Below are 5,924 nucleotides of genomic sequence, written 5' to 3'. Positions count from 1 at the left end.
CATTTGATGACTGATGGGTAAAATATATTCACTTTCGTGGGGGAAGATTTCTGGATATTAACTATTTACAAGTGATGACTCTATGTGTATATGCATAGTACATTACTCTCAAGTCATTGTTGTGAGTTTTGAAATATACACCTTGTTGGAAAGCCTAATATTAGTCCCGTATATTTGAAAGTAGGCAGTAAATTCTAAAAAAAAAGTCATTTTTGGAGTATTCCATCATTTTCATCATCATCATCATCATCATCATCATCATCATCATCGTCATCATCGTCATCATCGTCGTCGTCATCATCATCATCATCATCATCATCATCGTTATCGTTGTCACCACAACAACAACCATCTGTAGAGCAATCTGATGATATTGTGCCAAACTGGAGCAACAGAATCATGGCAAAAATCTTTTGAGAGCTTAGTCCCTAAAGTTACATCCACAGCATCTGCTGAGAGTGCAAGTGTATGGGATGCATTTCCTCAGAGAGGATTAGGACTTGTGTCTGAGCATCCTGTTGTCTGAACCATGTGCCTTTTAGGTCCTTCCCTTCCAGTTTTTCTCCAGTTAGTTTATGTTCTTATATAAGAAGTCCCATGGTCATTAGTATGCAAATTACCTGAGTCTATGATTGTAAATACACAGACATTCTCACCCTGAAAACAACCTATGATCAGTTTCATCTCCACAGTCCCTCAACACACAGATACTAACCATGGAATTGTGTTGGGCTTTTCTCTTTTTCCTGTCAGTAACTGATGGTAAGGGGCTCATGATTTACAAATCCAAATTGCAGAGAGGGCCTGTGGTGAAAATTACATCCATGCTGCCTTTCTCTACACAGGTGTCTTCTCCCAGGTCCAGTTGCAGCAGTCTGGAGCTGAGCTGGTGAAGCCTGGGTCTTCAGTGAAACTGTCCTGCAAGGCTTCTGGCTATACCTTCACTGAATATTATATTGACTGGGTAAAGCAGAGGCCTGGACAGGGCCTGGAATGGATTGGAGATATTGATCCTGAAAATGGTGATACTGCCTACAATGAGAAGTTTAAAGGCAGGGCCACAATGACTGCAGACACATCCTCCAACACAGCCTACATGGAACTCAGCAGATTGACATCTGAGGACTCTGCGGTCTATTACTGTGCAAGTGTTGTAACCACATCCTGAATGTGTCAAAAACCATGGAGGAGCAGCAAACTTCCATGGGACTGAGGTGACAGAAAAGACTAATCTGTAGACTTGCTCAGGAATCGTAATTTTGAATGTTCATTTATTGCCTCTACCTCACGGTCCTGTGGTGCCTTTGTCATCTTTATAAATAAACATCTGTGAATAAATAGGTGCTACTTGGATAAACCTGCAATTCACCACATTTTGTGAATCACTTTACCAGTTCCCACTTCCACGGGCATGTTTCTTGTTAAATAAAACAATATAAAGTGTAAAGTATGGTGATGCATGTTAAAAATATCACAAGATCCTGAGAAACTAGGATTTGTAATTGTTGGAAATAATGTATGATATAAATTTGACCTATAAAATCTAACATAGGCAAGCAAACACTCTTTCACTGTATCAATGACCTGAGGTGTGTTGTTTTCTCTTGTCTTGTGTTCCAGAAGAAATTCCAGTCTCTTAGAATGCGAGAAATATTTATCAGAATGCACAGACATGCAAATTTAATTCCTGTGCATTGGTCAAAATATCATTAAATCACTTTTCATCGAACTCCTTTATCAACACAATGTATGTACCTGTGAACTGAGGGAGGTTCTTGATTACACATAAATGTTTGATCTCATATTCACTTCATTTCCAGTCTCAGGAGTCATTCCTGATTCACTCCCCTCTTTAGAACATGGAACTATCCAGACTCAGCATAAACTCTAAGATTTTACTTGTTACTCAGCTTTGTTCTATGCAGTATTTGGGAACTTGTCTGTGTCTCCATCCACTTAGGTTTCTTGTACTTTTTTTGGGTAAATTTTTCTTCTGTTTGTTTTGTCATTTCCATTTGTTTGCTTTTTAAGGTATTTATATTCTATATGTTTTCTAATTTTAGGAACAGAGTAGAGCTGGGAGAAGATTGAGAAGGTGTTGGGGAATGGAAAACAGTAATCGGAATATATTGCATGAAGAAATCTATTTTCAATAAGCTTTAGGAAAAAGAACTGTAATGTATTAATAAAGAGAACTTTCTGATAGATATCTGTTGTGTAAATTTCTCATATACTCAAAAGTCTCATGTCTTTGTTTAAATCTTTAAACCATATTTAAAAGGCAGGACTGAAAGGATTTATCATGAAGCATGTATAAAAACTGTAATGTTTAGGTATAAAGAATTATGTAAGTAAAATGTTTGGGTTTTAGCGTATCAGTCTCTCTCTTTCTCTCTCTCTCCCCCTTTCTCTCTTCCCCTCTCTCTCCCTCCCTCTATTTCTCTGTGTGTGTGCACATAGTTGTGTGTTTGTGTATGTATTTTAAGTTTGAAGTTTTGTATTATTCATCTCTAAGAGCACAGAATAATTTCTCATAGGAAAGATTTTCTCTCTTGAGGTCAGCCCTGCAGGTGTCATAGAGGGAAACAAACCACGTGCAGACAAGAATGAGAATGTGGTGCAGATTGCCTTGTCAACCTGGATTGGACTTTGAGGAGTCTGAGCACAGACTGTTCATTGAAGGTATATTTCAACATCATAAGAGAATTTGGAAAAGAGTCTGTGGGCAGCACCAATTTGCATAATTATCCCAAATAGAGTTGAACAGTAAAGGTTAAGGTGTGGCCATACAGAAACTTTTTATGAAATTCTTGTGACTATGCATATAGTTCAATTGCTAAAGCCTAGAGTCTAGTGTCGTCTCTGACTAACAGCATGCATCTCAGCAGGCCATAAAGTATATGTGACACCTCCCTAGGTTGGAGGAGACTGGGATAATCATTCTGGGTAATTAGGATGAGTTCTGTTCCACAAATAGCAAAAAAAAAAAAAAATCACCAGTTTCTAAAGGACCTCCACTCTCAGCTTTCTGAATGGAGTGCAAATATTTGATTTTTTTTCTCCTTCCTTGAGCAGACATCCCTATGTGACTAAAATTCCTGTAATAAAAACAGAGGGATACTGGAGTAAAATAAGAAAGATTGATAAATGGAATTGAACCAAAAATCCAGATGAGGTAAACCCATAAAACTTTGCTTCTCTGTGAGCACCAGGCCCTCCTCAATCTTCATGTCACTGTCACCATTACTAATGACAATTACTTGTGGCATGTGTCAGTGAAAGAAAGACATCTGAATAAATTAGCTGTGCAGAACTTGAGGAACAGGTGTGTAGGGCTCTGGCACCCGGGGCTCTCCCACTGAGATCTTTCACCTGATTGGGTGCATGGGTTAGGGCAAGGGGAGAGAACTCAGGCAGGGAGTGGGAACAGCTTCTACTGCCCCAGTTGTAGTCTCTGCTCCCTTTAGCTGCTGCCTAATGCTTTGTTTGCTGGGGCTGAGCCAGCAGGGGACTGACTAGCTGGCAAGGGGTGCGGCAAAGCTTGGGGAGGGGATCATTTCTGGGACAGCAGATCTCTTTCCCAAGTGGATGTCTTTGCCAAATGGCAGGGTTACAGCTTTTATGACGGAAGCTCTCAGATGATGGAATAGTTCCTGCACACCTTTAATTCTGAACAGGACACTTGAATACAGTTTTTTTTGGATGGGTGAGTGACTGACAGTAGGTACTTCCTATTTGGCCTGAGAGCTTGGAAAGACCTCATATTCATATTTGTAGGCATGGTTCTCATTCTATGTCTGATCTGTCTGAGCCTATAAGACCTGTAGCCACATCTTTGCCTGTGGATGAGGTGCTTAGGGTGTTGTCTTGAACCTATGTAACCTGTGGTAAAATCCTGACCTGTGGAGGTGCTTTGGGGTGTTGCTCTTTGTGACTGATCTGTTTTGGGCCTGTGTAACCTGTAGTCACATTCTCACCTGTGGAGGAGGGTCTTGAGGTATTGCCCTACACGTCTGGTCTGTCTAAAACCTCTCAACAGTGGTCTTTGGGATGGGCACAGGTACATGAGACCCTGATACTATGAGATACTGGGAACATACCTGGTGACCCTTTTAGTGTCTCCTAGGAATTCAATCTATCTAGATCAGGAATCAGGGTGCCTTTCACTGCCTCTTGCCACACAATCCCCCCTTTACTTTTTTAAATGAGAGGTGTCATTTGTAGTGAAAATTTTGGGTGCAATTGATGTATCAAAAAAAACCCACTAAATAGGCAGGAGGGGTAGGGGAATTAAACTAGAGTGGTAACAAGGGATGAGGGACGGTGTTAGGAGGATAAAGGATCATTGAACGAAATAATTGTTGCATGGTTTGTATGGTTTGAGGGTATTAACATTAGTTTTAAACAACACTAGATTAATCTAGTTAGACATCAAGTTTTCCTAACTATCATGTAATTTTCCCCAAGTTCAGTAGCCATTTGGCTTTGGAAAGAGAGTTGATTTGTAGCTGTAAGGTTTCAAGACTGTAGGTCACACCTGCCATCTGTGGATCTCAGTGTGTGTCTCGGGGAGCCATCAGACAGATGAGTGTCTGGATAAAGCAACTCTCTTGTCCCTGGTTAGCATGGGGTGGGGACATCCTTGTGGAGAATGGCGGTATGGTGGAGGAGATATGGGATGTGCAGCAGTTGGGGGAGAGGGGGTTCAGGCTAGGAATAAAATCTGGAGTGTAAAAATAAGTAAATTTAAAAACGAGTTGTTTTTTAAGCATTCATTGAAACACATATTTGTAACAAAGACTTAAGTTTCCCAGTGCTTATTTAAGCAAAAATTCCCCCAGTAATTATTTAAGCATAAAGAGTTAAGTTGTCAGAGCTTATTGAAACACAGGGCAGTTAAGCTCTTGGTGTTTAATAGAGCAGAGAGAGTTATAGAGAAAAGAAGCCAGTGGTTTTCAGATACAGAATAAGACAGAGAGTGTTAAGATTCCAGAAGCCATCAGCAACTATCCCCCAGTACAGTTATAGATTGTTACAAGGCCAGAGGACATCATTCTTTCATTTAACTCTCTGTTTCTCCTCAGCTCCAAATCCCCAAAGGCTTGGGTAGCCCTCAGCAATATTTACGCTATTTATGTAAATTAAAAATAATTCCAGAAGAAGACTAGTTGTCATGTGTGATGTGTGCTCAGGAAAGAGCAGGGAACATGTGAATGTAACCCTTACAGGGGATGAATAAAAGTACTTTGGATAAGGCATTGAGTTCTTGGATTAGATCTGATGGGAGTTTTTGAGGGGCAAGCACAGGCTCATGTGTACCAACTTGAAATAATAATATGGGAAGTTTCAATCTTTATGAGACTTATGTCTTCTGAGAGACAGGGCATTACCTTATGATCAGGTTTCTAGCCTGATCAGGTCAAGGGCCAAATGTTGACTCCAGTGTGGCCAGAGTCCACAGAGCAAGAGGAGATTTGTTTCTAGTGGTATTTGATGTCAATATCAGTGTGCAAAATGTCACTTCAGAAACTGGTGTCTATATTTCTGTGATCCTAGATACCTTTGGGCCTTGTATCCCTAATCACAGACTCCTTCTAATAGACGAACTTCAGGTGGTATGAAGTTTGCTATTCTGACTCCAGCAGGCTCATAGTGTTCAGAGACGATCAAATTTAACACCACCTACTTACCTCATGCTAAGTGTATAGCCCCAACCTTAGTCATTTGGATACATAGTCAAAATAAATTCAACAACTTTTTTTGAAAGTCAACACAATTTTCACTAGTCCTTGCAGCTGAACTTCATGTACATGTTTCTCTAAGAAGAGACACAGAAACCAAAACATCACACAAAGTTCTGAAGAAGATGCGAAAACAAGTGCACTTCAAGAGATGTATAAAACAAACACACAAGACACATAAAA

The 5,924-nt window shown here is 40.1% G+C and overlaps 1 pseudogene; it reads left to right on the top strand.

Moving 5' to 3' along the window:
* The first annotated feature begins 716 nt into the window (after positions 1-716).
* On the top strand, positions 717-1,168 carry LOC103692741 (immunoglobulin heavy variable 1-84 pseudogene; annotated as a pseudogene).
* The last annotated feature ends 4,756 nt before the right edge of the window (positions 1,169-5,924 follow it).

This window comes from Rattus norvegicus, chromosome 6 (assembly GCF_021556685.1).
Source record: "Rattus norvegicus strain SHRSP/BbbUtx chromosome 6, alternate assembly SHRSP_T2T, whole genome shotgun sequence".
Classification (NCBI taxonomy): Eukaryota; Metazoa; Chordata; class Mammalia; order Rodentia; family Muridae; genus Rattus; species Rattus norvegicus.
Note: the sequence above shows the minus strand (reverse complement) of the source record. Positions and strands in the feature narration are given on the sequence as shown.